The following is a 17,183-nucleotide window of genomic DNA, read 5'->3' on the forward strand; positions in this document are numbered from 1 at the left end:
CCCACGATCCACATACATAATAAGTACCATTCAATGGCTGAGATGGCCCTATGTGCCAGGTCGTGGTGCAAGTGCTGTTTCCCAGAAACACTCCGCTACCCTCTGTGTGACAATGGCAAGTGGCATTGACAGTTTGGTTGGGGTGAATGCCCAATTTGAGCCGTGGTATTTTCCATACTCTAGTCTCATTCACCATCCAGCCTGGTCCAAATGGGGGTATATACCATCCGGCAAAGATAGAGTTATTCCCCTCTACTGGTCCAGGGATGTATACTCTTGTATTATTGGGACCTTTATGGTATTGGCTTGTCCTTAAGCAGCCGCTGCCTCGGATGTCATTATGAAAGCAGTATACAGCCAGGACCTCAGTTATATTAAAGGGTATGGGAAAGAGCGGTATCCCTCCTCCACTGGTATGGGGGACTTGAGTACATACCCAGCATGCACTTGTATTGCTGTGGAGGGCAAAATCATAACTCATGGACAGAAAAACATTATTTCCTCTGGTCCAGCCCGCCCAGGCCAGCCCCAGGACGCCAAGAAGGATTACCAGTCCAATTTTTATCTTTAAAGTGTCCAATGCGTTTGCAATCAGTCAGGTGTATCCAGCGTGGATGATCCTCGACCTTGACCGCAGTGGGGGTGGTCAGAAGTACTTGGTGTGGCCCCTTCCACTGTGGTCCGAGTTTTTTCCGGTCCCAGTTTCTTATGAGCACATAATCCCCTGGCTGTGTGGACTCGTTTTCACACTCCATCGGCAATGGTTTCTGTGCTTCTCGTACCTGTGAATGCAACACTGACAAGGCATTGGTTAGATGCTGTGTGTATGTAATCAGTTCATCACTGAGAGCATGTAAATCTAAATTAACCTCCACGCTTTTTTTTCCGCCCCCCATGGGGTGCGTAGGGGACGGCCGTATACTACTTCAGCAGGGGTCCATTTGGTAGCCTCGGGTGGGGTGACCCTCATTTCAAAGAGGGCCCGGGGTAAAACCTTGATCCAGCTTTGCCCAGTTTCTTCTGCAAGTTTGGCTAGCTTTGTTTTGAGGGTCCCGTTTGCTCTTTCAACCACTCCCGCAGCCTGCGGATGGTGGACACAGTGGAATTGTTGCCTAATGTTAAAATGTCGGCACAATTCTTTGTTAATTTTAGCAATAAAATGGGGCCCATTCCCCCACTGGAATTTAGAAGGATGAGAGGGGATCTTATCGAAACGTATAAAATTATTAAGGGGTTGGACACGTTAGAGGCAGGAAACATGTTCCCAATGTTGGGGGAGTCCAGAACCAGGGGCCACAGTTTAAGAATAAGGGGTAGGCCATTTAGAACAGAGATGAGGAAAAACTTTTTTAGTCAGAGAGTTGTGAATCTGTGGAATTCTCTGCCTCAGAAGGCAGTGGAGGCCAATTCTCTGAATACATTCAAGAGAGAGCTAGATAGAGCTCTTAAGGATAGCGGAGTCAGGGGGTATGGGGAGAAGGCAGGAACGGGGTACTGATTGAGAATGATCAGCCATGATCGCATTGAATGGCGGTGCTGGCTTGAAGGGCCGAATGGCCTTCTCCTGCACCTATTTTCTATTGTCTATTGTCCGAACTAATAACAGTGGGCAACCCAAAGTGAGGTACAATTTCTTTCAACAAAAGCTTTACTGTGGTTTCAGCCGTGGCATTAGTAGTTGGCAAGGCTTCAATCCACCGACTGAACAAATCTATAACTACTAAACAATATTTATAACACTGTGCCCGTGGTAACTCAATAAAATCAACCTGTATACACTCAAAGGGTCGGCGTGGCATTGGTGTAACCCCTTTTGGGCATTTTACCGCCTTGCCGGGGTTATTTATTTTGCAAATTGCACATTCTGAGGCTTGTTTTAAGGCCTCTTGGCGAATTTTGGGGTGCCACCAAGTTTCCTTTGCCATCCTTACCATTCCCTCCTTATCTGCGTGAGTAAGGGAGTGTATATAGGTTAAGAGAACAGGCAAAAACACATCAGGTACACAAGCTTGTCTGAGAGGGGTGAGCCAGAGCCCCGTCAGGGAGTCAATGGCACAGCCCTCTCGTTTCCATAGATGGCGCTGCGCGGCAGAGGCGTCCCCCTGCATTAACTTAACTTCCCCCATGTCTGGCAAGGCCGCTCTGTTTACAAGGAGTCTCGGTTCAGTTGGAACAACAGAATTAGAGGTGCAGGCTGCAGTACGGCAGTGATGTAGGGGTCTACACCACACCCGGGTTCGTTCTTCATCCCCGCCCTCTATAAACAGAGTCGCCATGCCAGACAATGAGTCCCCGGGGTCTCATAATCAATTGTTTATTGGCCGGCCCGCTAGGTCCCTTTTCCCTAGCTAATTGTTTCTTTTGTTCATCTAGCCAATCACATTCTACCTGTAACATTTCCCATCCCTTTAGGACACCCCCATCTGTACGTACCTCTCTCTATCCCTCTGCGACTTGCATTAGCTATCCAACTTTTATGGCGTGATTCATCCCACCTCTTTTGTGCCTCTTCCTTAAGAGAATTCCTTCATTCTCTTTTTCCATTTCTTCGCCGCTTCTCTTTCCCATATCAATTGCTCTGCCTCTTTAATTGTTTCTACATTCCACGTTCCCCCAATGGGCCAGGCTTCGTTTCCCAGCCTCTTTGTCAATGATGCCGACAATTGTCTATAATCTCTCCGTTTACGCGGATCTATATAACACATATGTTGCACTGGTGCACCACCATCAATTGTATCCAGGGCTTGCCCCATCGTTAGCCCTCCGAATATATATATATTTATATATATACACAATAGTGACAGACTCTGGCCTTCGTGGAGCCTTTCCCAAAGCCAGTTAGGTAGTCTGTCGTATCCAATTTAATAACTCATGTTCTTAACGTACCAGACCCGTAGTCTGCTGTACTCAATTTACATGAAATCAACAATCCAATTAATATAGTAATCTCTCTTACCGTAAGTTGTCTTCTATATAAACCAGATCGACCTCAGACGAGGGACCACGGTGTTCCCAAGAACTTTACTCGGAAGTTCAGACTCAACGGATCCGATAGTGCACTTTACTCCCTTCAAGGTCCCGGTCAAACCACAGCCACTTACTCAGTCTTTGGTGATGGTTCCATCGAGATCCTGCCGACTACGCCAATGTTAAAGTTCGATTCTAATAGACAGACAACAATACCATAAAGTGGTAAAACATTAGTCTTTATTACGCCAGCGGGAGTGGGAGAGCTGCAACTAGTATTTATTTATTTATTTATTTTTTATCAAAAAATACTTTATTCAAATAATAAATATCATTCACAAAACATATTCTTAAACAAGCCCATCCGACATTTCCAGAGGTTACATTTGATACAGACATTCACTTAGACATTTACTTACATTTAGACATTTACCCAGTATCCCTTATTTGGAGGGGCGTCTCTCTCCACCACACCCTGCCCCCCCATGTCCAGCAGCGGAAGGACCCTAGACTGTGGTCCTCCCCCACAGGGCCTTAGCGTTGGCTGCACCGAGCTTCAGTGCATCCCTCAGCACGTACTCCTGCAGTCTGCAGCGGGCCAGTCGGCAACATTCCTTGACGGACAGCTCGCTCCGCTGGGAGGTCAACAAGGATCGGGCAGACCAAAGAGCGTCTTTCACCGAGTTGATGACCTTCCAGCAGCACTCGATGTCAGTCTCGGAATGCGTCCCTGGGAACAGTCCGTAGAGCACAGTGTCCTCTGTGACGGAGCTGCTCGGAATGAATCGTGACAGGGACCCCTGCAGACCTCTCCAGACTCTCTTGGCAAATCCACACTCTGTGAAGAGGTGGGCCACCGTCTCCTCTCCGTAGCAGCCGTCCCGAGGGCAGCGTGCGCTGGTAGTGAGGCTCCGGCGGTGCAGGAAGGATCTGACTGGGAGGGCTCCCCTCACCGCCAGCCAAGCCAGGTCTTGGTGCTTGTTGGTGAGTTCTGGCGATGAGGCATTTTGCCAGACAAGCTGGGCAGTCTGTTCTGGGAACCACGCCACAGGATCCATGGAGTCATTCCCCTGCAGTGCCTGCAGGACGTTCCGTGCTGACCACTGCCCGATGGACTTGTGGTCAAAGGTGTTGGTCCGGAAGAACCTGTCCACAAACGACAGATGGTTCGGCAATGTCCAGCTGACTGGCACATTGCGTGGCATCTGCGCCAGGCCCATCCTTCGCAACACCGGGGACAGGTAGAACCTCAGCAGGTAGTGGCATTTGGTGCCCACGTGCCTTGGCTCTATGCTCCGCCTGATGCAGCCACACACGAAAGTGGCCATCAGAATGAGGGCGACGTTGGGCACGTCTTTACCCCCGTTGTCTGCCGACTTGTGCATTGTGGCTCGTCGCACCCGGTCCATCGCCGACCCCCAGATGAAACGGAAAACGGCCCGGGTGATCCCCTTGGCGTAGGAGGGAGGGACGGGCCACACTTGCGCCAAGTACAGCAGCCCCGAGAGCACCTCACACCTGATGACCAGGTTTTTCCCCGTGATGGAGAGGGAGCGCTGCTTCCACAGCTCCAGCTTCTTCCCCACCCTGGCTATCCACTCCAGCCAATTTTTGTTACATGCCCCAGCCTTCCCGAACCAGATCCCCAGCACCTTCAGGAAGTCAGGCTTGATGGTGAAGGGGATGGAAGATCGGTCAGGCCAGTTGCCAAAGAGCATGGACTCGCTCTTCCTGTGGTTTACCCTGGCCCCCGTGGCCAACTCAAACTGGTCGCAGACGCTGATCAGTCTGCGGACCGACCCTGGATCCGAGCAGAAGACGGCGACATCGTCCATGTACAGGGAGGCCTTGACCTGAGTGCCCCCACTGCCTGGCAATGTCACTCCTCTTATGCTCGCATCCTTCCTGATGGATTCGGCAAAGGGCTCAATGCAACAGACGAACAAGACAGGGGAGAGAGGGCAACCCTGCCTGACTCCAGACCTGACGGGGAAGCTGTCTGATTCCCACCCATTAATTTGGACTGCACTACAGATATCGGTGTAGAGCAGTTGTATCCACTTCCTGATTCCCTCCCCAAAGCCCATTTTGGAGAGCACGTCCCTCATGTACGTGTGCGATATCCTGTCGAAGGCCTTCTCCTGGTCCAAGCTAACCAGGCAGGCATCCACCCGTCTGTCCTGCACGTAGGCAATGGTATCTCTCAGCAGCACCAGGCTGTCTGAGATTTTCCTGCCAGGTACAGCACAGGTTTGGTCCGGGTGGATCACCTGTCCCAGAGCAGACTTGGCCCGGTTGGCGATGGCCTTAGACAGGATCTTGTAATCTACATTCAACAATGTGATGGGTCTCCAATTCCTTAAGTCATTCATCTTTCCCTTCTGCTTGTAGATTAGGGTGATGCTGCCCTTCCTCATAGAGTCTGACATGCTGCCGGCTAGAAGTATATCATTGTACACTTCCAGCAGGTCCGGGCCCACCCAGTCCCACAGAGCCGAGTACAACTCTGCCGGTAAGCCATCGCCTCTGGGAGTTTTACTCGAGTCAAAGGAACGGATGGAGCCAGTCAGCTCCTCCAGGGTCAGTGGTTAGTCCAGACTCTCCCGCTTGCTGTCGTCCAAGACTTCCGTGATGGAGGACAGGAAGTTCTGGGAGGCGGTGCTGTCTGTGGTCTTTACATCGTACAGATCCTTATAAAAGGATCTGCAGATCTTGAGCATGTCAGACTGCGAGGATGTTACCGAGCCGTCCTCCTCCCTAAGGCTTTTGATCACAGAGCTCCCCCTGTGAACCTTATGGAAGAAGTAACGTGAGCACGTCTCATCCTGCTCAACATGGCGGACCCTGGACCGGAAGATGATCTTGGAGGATTCAGAGGTAAAGAGCCGAGCTTGCCGGCCCTTCAACTCTCTCAGTTCCTCCCTCACATCCACCCCTCTCCTCTGCAGAAGAAGCAGTTGCTGCAAATCTGTCTGGAGTTGACACAATTCCCTCTTACCCTGTCTTGCTCTCTGAACACCTTTGGAGACGAAGAACTTCTTGATGTTCTCCTTTGTTGCCTCCCACCAGAGTGTTGGGGAGTCAAAGAGGGGCCTCACAGTTCTCCAACATGCGTAGTCCCTCTTTAGCTCGTCAACGTTCTCCGGGGTCAACAGCTCCACATTTAACTTCCACGTCCCTCTGCCCGCCTTCCGGTCCTCCTGTAGGTGACAGGTGGCCTGAAGGAGGCAGTGGTCAGAGAAGAACACCGGCGCGAGGTCGGTGTGTCTGACCGTGATGGCCCTCGATGTGAAGAGGAAGTCTATCCGGGACTGGGCTGAACCGTTCGGTCCTGACCAGGTGAACCGTGGCTGGACTCCGCCTGCAGGGTCACTGAAGGCGTCGCGCAGCTTTGCATCTTTGACCGTCTCCACCAGGAGTTTGGAGGTGCCGTCCAGTCTGTGGTTGGCACTGCCGGATCGTCCAGCCGCATCGATGATGCAGTTGAAGTCACCGGCCAGAACGAGCGGTCTAGACGTGGCCAGCAGCGGTGGGAGCTGCTGGAGGACGGCCACCCGCTCGCTCCACCTGGGTGAGGCATACACATTAATCAGCCGGAGCGGAGAACCACGGTACATTACATCCACCACCAGGAGACGCCCCCCCACCACCTCCCTTACCTCAGTGATGGTGAAGCCCCCTCCCCGCAGCAAGATCCCCAGACCCGACGCACGACAATCATTGCCCCCCGACCATACCGACAGTCCGTGGGGCCACCATCGCGACCACCTCCGATAGCAGCGAAGGTGTGGCAGCCCGCAGTCTTGTAGAAAAGTCACATCCGCCTTTACCTTGGCCAGGTACTGCAAGGCGTTGACACATCGCGCAGTGCTCTTCACACTGCGCACGTTTAAGGATGCCAGTTTCAGCTCCATTGTCCTTTAGAGTTCCAGGCGATCCTCCCGCATGCCAATCATCTGGCTGAGTTCCTGCACATTTTTGTCGCACAGGTAGTGGTACAGGCTGGTGGCTTCCTCAGCACAGGGTGTATTTTCTGGAGAGGCCACTGCGCTGCTCCCAGTTTCCTGGAGCTGGGGCCCATTGGCCACTGCGCTGCTCCCAGTTTCCTGGAGCTGGGGCCCATTGGCCACTGCACTGCTCCCGGTCTCCCGGAGCTGGGGCCCATTGGCCGTTGTGCCGCTCCCGGTCTCCCGGAGCTGTGGTCCATTTGCCGTTGTGCCGCTCACGGTCTCCCGGAGCAGGGGCCCATTGGCCGTTGTGCCGCTCCCGGTCTCCCGGAGCTGTGGCCCATTGGCACTGCTCCCAGTCTCCTGGGGCTGGGGCCCATTGGCCGTTGTGCCGCTCACGGACTCCCGGAGCAGGGGCCCATTGGCCGTTGTGCCGCTCACGGTCTCCTGGGGCTGGGGCCCATTGGCCGTTGTGCCGCTCACGGTCTCCTGGGGCTGGGGCCCATTGGCCGTTGTGCCGCTCACGGTCTCCTGGGGCTGGGGCCCATTGGCACTGCTCCCAGTCTCCTGGGGCTGGGGCCCATTGGCCGTTGTGCCGCTCACGGTCTCCCGGAGCAGGGGCCCATTGGCCGTTGTGCCGCTCACGGTCTCCTGGGGCTGGGGCCCATTGGCCGTTGTGCCGCTCACGGTCTCCTGGGGCTGGGGCCCATTGGCCGCTGCACTGCTCCCATTCTCCTGGGGCTGGGGCCCATTGGCACTGCTCCCAGTCTCCTGGGGCTGGGGGGCAACAGACACGTTCTTTCTCTTACCTTCCTCCTCCCCCGTTTTCTTCCTCTGCCTCTGCTTCCGTTGTCGGCTCCTCCCGGTCGTCTCATCCTCCGACGCGGAGAGGCTGCTGGCTTCGTCCTGGGAGAGGACTCTTTTTTGGGACTTGCTTGCCCCCTCCGGCTTTTTCTCCGTGCGCACAGCCTTCAATGTGTTCCTCGACTGTACCACCTTCTATTCCTCCTCTTCCTGTTCCCCCTCTTCCATCGACTCACCCTCGTGGGGAGGGGCCTGGGCGGCTCTGTCCTGCGGTTGGGGGCTCCTGGTGGTCGCGTTGTCATCGCCCCTGCTCTCCTTTCCTTTTTGGGCTTTTGCCGTGGTAGGAGGCGTCTCGTCCACCCTGGGGGTGCTGGCAGCGGCCCCTCTTATCGCCTGTGCATACGTGCTAGCTCTTTTTGGGCAGGCCCTGTAAAGGTGGCCTGCCTCCCCACACAGGTTGCAGCTCTTACTCTCTTTACATTCCCTTGTCTCGTGGCCTTCTAGTTTGCAGTTTCTGCAGACGACTGTCCTGCATTCTGCCGCCACGTGCCCAGGTTTGTTGCATTTCCTGCACACCCTGGGCTGCCCCACGTAAGTCATGTAGCCCCGGTTCCCTCTGATGGCGAACACCGAGGGAGGGTGGATGATGAATCACTTCCCGTCCACCCTCAGCTTCACCTTCACTTGCCTCTTGCTCGTCCAGATCCCGAACAAATCCTTTATATCCACACAGTTCCCGGCCCCTTCGACGTAGCGAGCAAGGAAGGTGAGGACATCCACGACGGGCACATGTGGATTAAACATGTGCACCGTGATCATCCGTTCCCTCTGGGTGGGGAGGGTGAAGAGCGGCTGCACCTTCAGGAGCGACAGCGGGGCTTCGTTCCCCTTCTCCCGGAAGTCCTGCAGCATCTTCTGCCATCCCGCAGGGTTCTGGAAGGAAACGTCGAAATATCCGTTACCTGGGAAGTCCTGGAGGCAGAAGATGTCCCCGGCCTTGAATCCACAGGCCTCCAGCAGCACCTTCTTGATGAAGAGGTCCCTTGAGAAAGGGGTCCCCTCCCTGAGGTCCTTCACCGATACACGCAGGGTATTCCGGATACCCTGCCCTCCAGCTCCACTTGCTGCTGCCATCCCACCTGGATAAAGGTGTTAGGTTGGTTACCCAACCAGCATGGATCCACCACTAAACCAGACACGTGCTCCTGACCTCCGCTCCTCGTTGATGATCCAATGCAGATACTGCTCTTATACTGTTCTTATAAGAACATTAGGTTGTGCAAGAACAGATACTACACTTGATCTTGGCCAAAAGGCCGAGAAGCGATCGTAGAGCACACCGATTCTCCCCTGCCAGGTATAAACACATCTTCCTAGTGCTCAACTTTAGAGTGATTGTAACGAGGCTCAGTCTATTAACATAAACACATCTTCCTGGGGCTCAACCTTGTGGTAATTGTTTAAGAGGCTCAAGTCTACTCGGTGCTCTTCTGTATCCATATCCTGTCCTTTGTAAGATTACAACACCCCTTCTGCAATCTCAAGCCAGCATCTACACAGAGGTAGACTTGCCGGCATCTGAGGTATGCATTTTAATTTAGTGACAGTTCATCTTCATGTAGCATTTGGTCACATACACCTTAACCCTTAAATCCCCTTTTCTCCTTTACACCCTCACCTCAAGCACAGTGCTGGAGTAACTCAACGGGACAGGCAGCATCTCTGGGGGACAGGTGGCATTTCACAGAGTGCTGGAGTAACTCAGCGGGTCAGGCAGCATCTCTGGGGACAGGTGGCGTTTCGGGTCGGGACCCTTCTTCACTCTGATTGTGATTGGAGGGAGGCGGCTGGATGAGGATTGGGACAGGACTGTCAGGCAAGTGAAAGACTAATGGATGTTGGGGGGGGGGGGGGGGGTGGGAGGTTATGACTGAAGGAAGGCCAGTGAGACAAAGACTGAGATGGGCCGAATGGCCTAATTCCACTCCTATGACTAGAGAAGAGGCGTGAAATGGGAAGCCGGAGGAATGGATAATTGTGGAAGGTGACGGGGAAGGGGGAAAGGGTGGGATTGTGGGAGAAATGGTGTGTATCCAGGTGGAGCAACGGGAAGAGAAGATGGAAAGGGAAAGAAGGTGCTTTATTTCAGTTGGTTTCATTTCAACTGGAAACTATCACCAAACATGTTTCCTTTCAGATACTTCTCACAGGATGAGCTCAACAAACTGAAGTCCGACTTCGAAACAAGTGGTGTGGAAAAGATTCAACCTCTGCAAGAGAAGAAGGTGAAAGAACTGGACAAGACCGAGCTGAACATCGCCGGGGGAGACAGGTGCAGGAAAATCCACCTTCATCAACACCATGAGAGGGCTTCATAGCTCAGATGTGGGAGCGGCTGCGGTTGGCACCACAGAAACTACAATGGAGCCAACCGGATACCCACATCCCAATCTGCCCAATGTCCGCTACTGGGACCTGCCGGGGATCGGATCTACACGATTCCCCGCGGATTCCTACCTGAAGGAAATGCAATTTAAAAAATATGATTTCTTCATCATAGTGACAGCTGGCCGATTCAAAGAGAATGATGCAAACCTTGCCAAGGAGATTAAGCAGCTGGGGAAGATATTCTACTTTGTTCGCTCTAAGATTGACGCTGACATTGATGCAATGCAGGAGGAAAGGGGGGAATTTGATGAAGATGCAGAACTGGAAAAGATCCGGAGTGACTGCGTCAGCCAGTTGGGAAAGGCCGGGATCCCTGATCCCATCGTGTTCCTGATATCCAGTTTTGAGAAGGATATGTATGATTTCCCTCAGTTTATGGAAGCACTTGCAGATGGTTTACCAAATATAAAGAAATCTGTCTTTGTCCTGGCCCGTCCCAACCTCAGTGTGGAGGTTATTCAGAAGAAAGGTGAGATTTTGAGGAACCGTGTCTGGATGTTGGCGATCATCTCGGGAGGAGTGGGAGCGGTCCCAGTCCCAGGTCTCTCTGCCGCATGTGACATTGGGATCCTGATTGGAGCGATAATCTATTTCCGTGAATGCCTGTGTCTGGATGATGCTTCTCTCCGCAGACTGGCCGAGAGAACAGGCACATCCGTGGGACAGCTGAAAGCCGCAGCTGATTCTTTCCTGCTGGGAGAAATATCTGCACCAGTAATAACATAGAAACATAGAAAATAGGTGCAGGAGGAGGCCATTCGACCCTTCGATCCAGCACCGCCATTCATTGTGATCATGGCTGATCGTCCCCAATCAATACCCCGTGCCTACCTTCTCCCCATATCCCTTGATTGCACTAACCCCTAGAGCTCTATCTAACCCTCTCTTAAATCCATCCAGTGATTTGGCCTCCACTGCCCTCTGTGGCAGAGAATTCCACAAATTCACAATCTCTGGGTGAAAAAGTTCCTTCTCACCTCAGTTTTAAATGGCCTCCCTTTTATTCTTAGACTGTGGCCCATGGTTCTGGACTCGCCCAACATTGGGAACATTTTTCCTGCATCTAGCTTGTCCAGTCCTTTTATAATTTGATATGTTTCTATAAGATCCCCTCTCATCCTTCTAAACTCCAGTGAATACAAGCCTAGTCTTTTCAATCTTTCCTCATATGTCAGTCCCGCCATCCTAGGGATCAATCTCGTGAACCTACGCTGCACTGCCTCAATTACAAGGATGTCCTTCCTCAAATTAGGAGACCAAAACTGTACACAATACTCCAGATGTGGTCTTACCAGGGCCCTATACAACTGCAGAAGGACCTCCTATACTGAAATCCTCTTGTTATGAAGGCCAACATTCCATTAGCTTTCTTCACTGCCTGCTGTACCTGCACGCCAACTTTCAGTGACTGGTGTACAAGGACACCCAGGTCTCGCTGCACCTCCCCCTTACCTAACCTAACTCCATTGAGATAATAATCTGCCTCCTTGTTTCTGCCGCTAAAGTGGATAACCTCACATTTATATTATACTGCATCTGCCACGCATCTGCCCACTCACTCAACCTGTCCAGGTCACCCTGCAACCTCCAAACATCCTATTCACAGTTTACACTGCCACCCAGCTTTGTGTCATCCGCAAACTTGCTAGTGTTGCTTCTAATTCCCTCTTCCAAATCATTAATATATATGGTAAACAGTTGCGGCCCTAACAACGGGGGAAGGGGGGACCTTCGTAGATTTCACCATCTATCGGTCCTCAGAGAGGGGAAGTATGCAGTGAGTTTTCTGCAAGAGACGCACACTGTTGTTAGTGACGAGCCCACCTGGGTCCTGGAGTGGGAGGGGGGGGGTCTACATGATCCACCTTAGCACAAAGTCAAGTGGGGTGGCTTTCCTGTTGGCCCCGACTTTCCAGCCAGAGATTGTGAAGGTGCAGGAAGTTGTGCCAGGCCGTTTGCTCTATCTGGCCGTGATCCTGGATGGCGTGCCGTTACATTTCATTAACGTGTACGCCCCCAGCACCGGCACGATGCAGGCGCGTTTACTTCAGGAGGTGACTGCTCTGCTGAGCACTATTGATTGAGGACAGTGCGTCTTCCTTGGGGGGATTTCAATTGTACCCTTGAGGCGCGAGATCGCTCTGGTATTCAGTGTGCCCCTGCAGTGGCGAAGAAGTTGAGAGGTGTGATTGAATCTTTCGAGCTGGTTGATGCGTGGCGGAATCTCCATCCTGATTCCAACGCGTTTTCGTGGAGGTCTAAGGGGGGTGGTTCCCGTATCGATCGTGTGTACATCTCCAGAGCGTATGTCTCCCGGGTCTCGGCGGCCTCTATGTGGCCGGTGCCGTGTTCGGACCATTGCCTGGTGCGGGTGGACTTTATTCCAGCGCGTGGACTTTATCCCGGGCTTCACCTTTCTTTCTCTCTCTGGAGAAAGGGCGAGGAGCCCGCAAACAGCTCGTCGAGCTGCTCGCAGACGATGGCTCCTCGGTCACAGACCCAGAGGGGATTAGTGCGTTAGTTCGGTCCATTTATGGAACTCTGTTCACCGCGGATGGTTTCAGCGGGGAGGCTCAGCGGGTTCTGTGGGAGGGGCTACCGACTATAGATAGAGGGGTGTTTGAACAGCTTGATGACCCCTTATCATTGGAGGAGTTGACTGGTGCCCTTCACCAGCTCAGGAGGGGTAAGTCCCCTGGGCTGGATGGGCTGACGGTTGAGTTTGTTAGAGCCTTCTGGGATGTCCTGGGGGGTGACTACATGAAGGTTCTGGGGGAGAGCCTGGCGACCGGGGAGATGCCCCTCTCGTGGCGCAGGGCAGTCGTTGTCCTGCTACCCAAGAAGGGCGAACTCCGCCTGTTGAAGAACTGGCGCCCGGTCTCTCTCCTCTGTACAGAGTATAAAGTCTTTGCACGGGCAATGCCAAATCGCCTGGGCTCCGTACTATCCCAACTGATCCACCCGGACCAGTCCTATACAATCCCTGGCTGGTCCATCCAAGATAACATCCACTTGGTTAGGGACCTGATCCATCTGGCCCAGGGCACTGGTCAGTCAGCAGCTTTTCTATCCCTGGATCAGGAGAAGGCTTTTGACAGGGTGGACCATGATTACCTCTTCGGGATACTGCAAGCGTTCGGTTTTGGACCGCATTTTGTGGCCCGGGTCCGGCTTTTGTACACCGCAGCAGAGTGTCTCATGAAGATTAACGGTGCATTGTTGGCTCCCATTCGCTTTGGGAGGGGGGTACGCCAGGGGTGCCCCATGTCTGGGCAGTTGTACTCGGTCTGTGTGGAACCATTCCTGTGTCGTCTCTGGAGGCGGTTGGCAGGCCTGGTTCTACCAGGACCGGGGGTGGAGGTGGTTCTCTCGGCCTATGCCGATGACATTCTTCTTATGTTTACTGATCCTGTTGACCTGCGGAGGATGCATGAATGTCAGCAGGTGTTCTCAGCTGCTTCGTCCGCTAGGATCAACTGGAGTAAGTGCTCCGGACTTCTAGTGGGCCAGTGGCAGGTGGACTCTCTGCCGGAGGAGATGAAGGATTATGCGTGGAGCACCACGCACCTGCTCTACCTGGGGATCTACCTGAGTCCCACTGAAGATGCTTGGCCGGCGAACTGGCAGGAGCTAGAGACGAAAGTCGTCGCCCGGGTGGGACGCTGGTCAGGCTTGCTTGGAGTTCTTTCTTTCCAAGGTAGGGTGCTGGTCATAAACCAGCTGGTGGCCTCAATGTTATGGTACCGGCTGGCCACTCTTGTCCCGCCCTCTACCTTTGTAACTGCTGTAGAGAAGAGGTTAGTGGATTTCTTTTGGGGAGGGAGGAACCACTGGGTCTCAGCAGCAGTCCTGAGTATCCCGTTAGAGGAGGGTGGCCAGTCCTTGGTATGCGTGCGTACCCAGGTGACGGCTCTCCGTCTCAGGACTCTGCGGATGTACGTGTATGCGGAGCACCCTCCCAGGTGGCACGCTCTGGCCACGTATTTTTTCCGCCAGGGCCATTGCCTAAGGGGGGGTTTGGCGGCTCCCGGTGGCGGGCATCAGTCGACCCGCCACACGGGACATGCCAAGCTTTTACCGCGATGTGTTAAGAGTGAGGAATTTGGTCATCTTCAGTCAGCGTGTTGCTCCTCAGGGGGAGAGGGGTGTTGTGGCTGTGGGGGGGCCCGGTCCTCACCCTGTTGCGGTGGGTGTTGGGGAGTGGCGTGTGCTTGGAGTGATTCTGGCCGAGCTTACCCCCGCTCCGCCGGAACTGCTCATCGGGCCCAGGCTCCGGAATATTCCCCGGGAGCCGGCCCCACACAACTTGAGCCGCCTCTCCCAGATGCCCAGCGTGCCGTTCCGTGATGCAGGCAGACGTTTACTGTATAGGATGCTCCTGCACACTCTGCACCTCCTCGCCTTCGTCTTCCGTCCGGATACGCCTTGGCGATCCGTGTTGCCACCTGATGGCGGGGGTGGTCCCCAGTGGAGGTCTCTCTACAAGGGAGTCCTCCCCCTTTACATCGGGGACCTGGGGTGGAGAGTGTTGCACACAGCCGTGGTTTGTAATACATTTTTGAGCCGGTTCACGGACTCGCCGGCAGCCTGTATTTTCTGCGGCGAGGAAGAGTCCGTGTTCCACGTGTACATGGAGTGTGGGGTTCCACGTGTACATGGAGTGCGTGAGGTTGCTGCCCCTCTATGAGTATCTGAAGTACGAGTATTTTGGCTGCATTTCAGTCCTACGATCCTGGTGTTTGGGCTCGGGGCTGGGAGTGGGGAGGGCCGGTCAGGAGGGTGGGATTTCCCTGTCGGTTTGCTCCAGGGCCTGGCCAAGATGGCCACTCGTGGGTCCAGGCAGCGGGCGGTCGATGGTCACAACAGAGTCGGCTGCCCGCCCCTCTTCCTGGCCTATGTCCGTGCGCGCGTACCCCTAGAGAGGGAACACGCGGTGTCCACGGGGAATCTGGAGGCCTTCTGTGGGCGCTGGTCACTGCAGGGGGGTCCAGGCTATTGTAAAGAGAGATTGCACCATTGTACTGTATTGATTGATTGTTGTATTGTGACCATTGAGTGTTTATTTACTTTTTGGCATGCTGTATTATGTATTTGTGAATAAAGTCCTTGGAATGAAAAAAAAAGAGAGAGGGAGAGAGGGACTGAGCCGGGGGGGGGGGGGGGGGGGGGGGGAGAGAGAGGGGCGAGCCACACAACTGTTTGTTCTGTTCGTCTCTGCCTCTTTCTCCTCTGACGATTGCGTGCAAGAACGAGTGCAGGTAGGGACAAGCGGTTGAAGCACAAACTGAGGCGAGTTGTCAGCACGACAGTGTGATGTTGAATGGAGTCATGCTTCACGGCAGCAACGTTCCGCTCAGCGCTCCGTGTAATCTGCTGCAAAGCGACTGAATCCCACAAAAAATGGGAAAACTTGAGACTTCCATCTGTGTGCATCCCCCCCCCCCATCCCCCATCACCAGCGCGGCGCTCTATTTTCGGAATGGGAGTGGTTTCAGAGAAGGGGCGTTGCAATCAATACAGATAATTCGTTGCAAATAGATTGGGAAACTTGATGGGGGAGCTACCGAGTGGCCGCTGGTGTTTGTTGCCACGTTAGCAGTCTGCCCGATTGTCCCGGGCACTAAACGAGAGAACGTGGCCGCTGTTGCCACAAGACTCCTTAACATCCAGTACAGCCAGAGCTGCACAAACTCCAGCCCCGCGGCCCCCTGTGGGCTGCGAGGAGGCTGAGTGCATTGCCTGCCCCTCTCTGAGACTTGTCCACAGGCATGGGACCCCCTCCCCCCCCCCCCCCCCCATGCAGAATATCAAACCTCTCTCGGTGCCACATGAGAATCATAGAAACAGAGAACAATAAGTACAGGAGTCGGCCGTTCGAGCCAGCACCGCCATTCCATATAATCATGGCTGATCATCTAAAATCTGTACCCCGTTCCTGCTTTTTCCCCATATCCCTTGATTCCTTTAGACTTAAGAGCTAAATCTAACTCTATCTTGAAAACATCCAGTGAATTGGCCTCCACTGCCTTCTGTGGCAGAGAATTCCACAGATTCACAACTCTCTGGGTGAATTTTTTTTTCCTCATCTCAATCCTAAATGGCCTCCCCCTTATTCTTAAACTGTGACCCCCCTGGTTCTGGACATTGTTTCGGTACCTGCTCATTTCGATTGATCTCTTTTAGTGGGAGCATTTACAGGACAGAAATAGACCCTTCGGCCCAACTAGTCCCTGCCACATGTTGATGGTGGGGAATTTGCCACTGGTGAGTAACATTGTTCTCTATCAGATGTAATAGCTGAGGCCATTCGGACCATCGTCTACTCCGCCATTCAATCATGGCTGATCTATATCTCCCTCTTGACCCCATTCTCCTGTCTTCTCCCCATAACCCCTGACACCCATAACATTGGAGAATCTATCTCTGCCTGAGAGAACTCCATTGACTTGGTCTCCACAGCCTTCTTTGGCAATGAATTCCACAGATTCACCACCCTCTAACTAAAGAAATTCCTGCTCGTCTCCTTCCTAAAGGAACGTCCTTTAGTTCTGAGACTCTCCCACTAGTGGAAACACCCTCTCCACATCCACTCTACACAGGCTTTTCACTATTTGGTGAGCTTCAATGATGTCCCCATCATTCTCCTAAACTCCAGCGAGTACATGCCCACTTTCTAGTAGATTGCATTAAACCCATCCTGATTAAGTGTGATATTCCCAATAGCCTCAGGGATTTCTGGTACAGAACAAACCAGCACTCATTCTCTCACTACTTTCCTCTTGAAGGAGAAGACTCGCACATCCAAGGACGAAGAGGAGTTCTGATCCCCGACCTCACCTCAGCGCAGCGCGAGGATCACAGGATCATCACACAGGCCGGCAGCGACACACAGAGATCAGAAATGGGAGGAGGCAGCTCCAGGTAGGTCCGGACACGCTGCACCTTGTCACCCTGTCTCCCTGTCACCTTGTCTCCCTGTCACCTTAGAAACATAGAAACATAGAAAATAGGTGCAGG

The 17,183-nt window shown here is 53.4% G+C and overlaps 2 pseudogenes; one reads left to right on the forward strand and one right to left on the reverse strand.

Annotated features, from left to right (window-relative positions):
• The window catches only part of LOC144600308 (uncharacterized), a 55,615-nt pseudogene that overhangs the window by 26,450 nt on the left and 11,982 nt on the right, over nucleotides 1–17,183 (forward strand).
• LOC144600763 (U2 spliceosomal RNA) lies at nucleotides 8,956–9,046 on the reverse strand (annotated as a pseudogene).

This window comes from Rhinoraja longicauda, chromosome 15, assembly GCF_053455715.1.
Source record: "Rhinoraja longicauda isolate Sanriku21f chromosome 15, sRhiLon1.1, whole genome shotgun sequence".
NCBI classification, from domain to species: domain Eukaryota; kingdom Metazoa; phylum Chordata; class Chondrichthyes; order Rajiformes; family Arhynchobatidae; genus Rhinoraja; species Rhinoraja longicauda.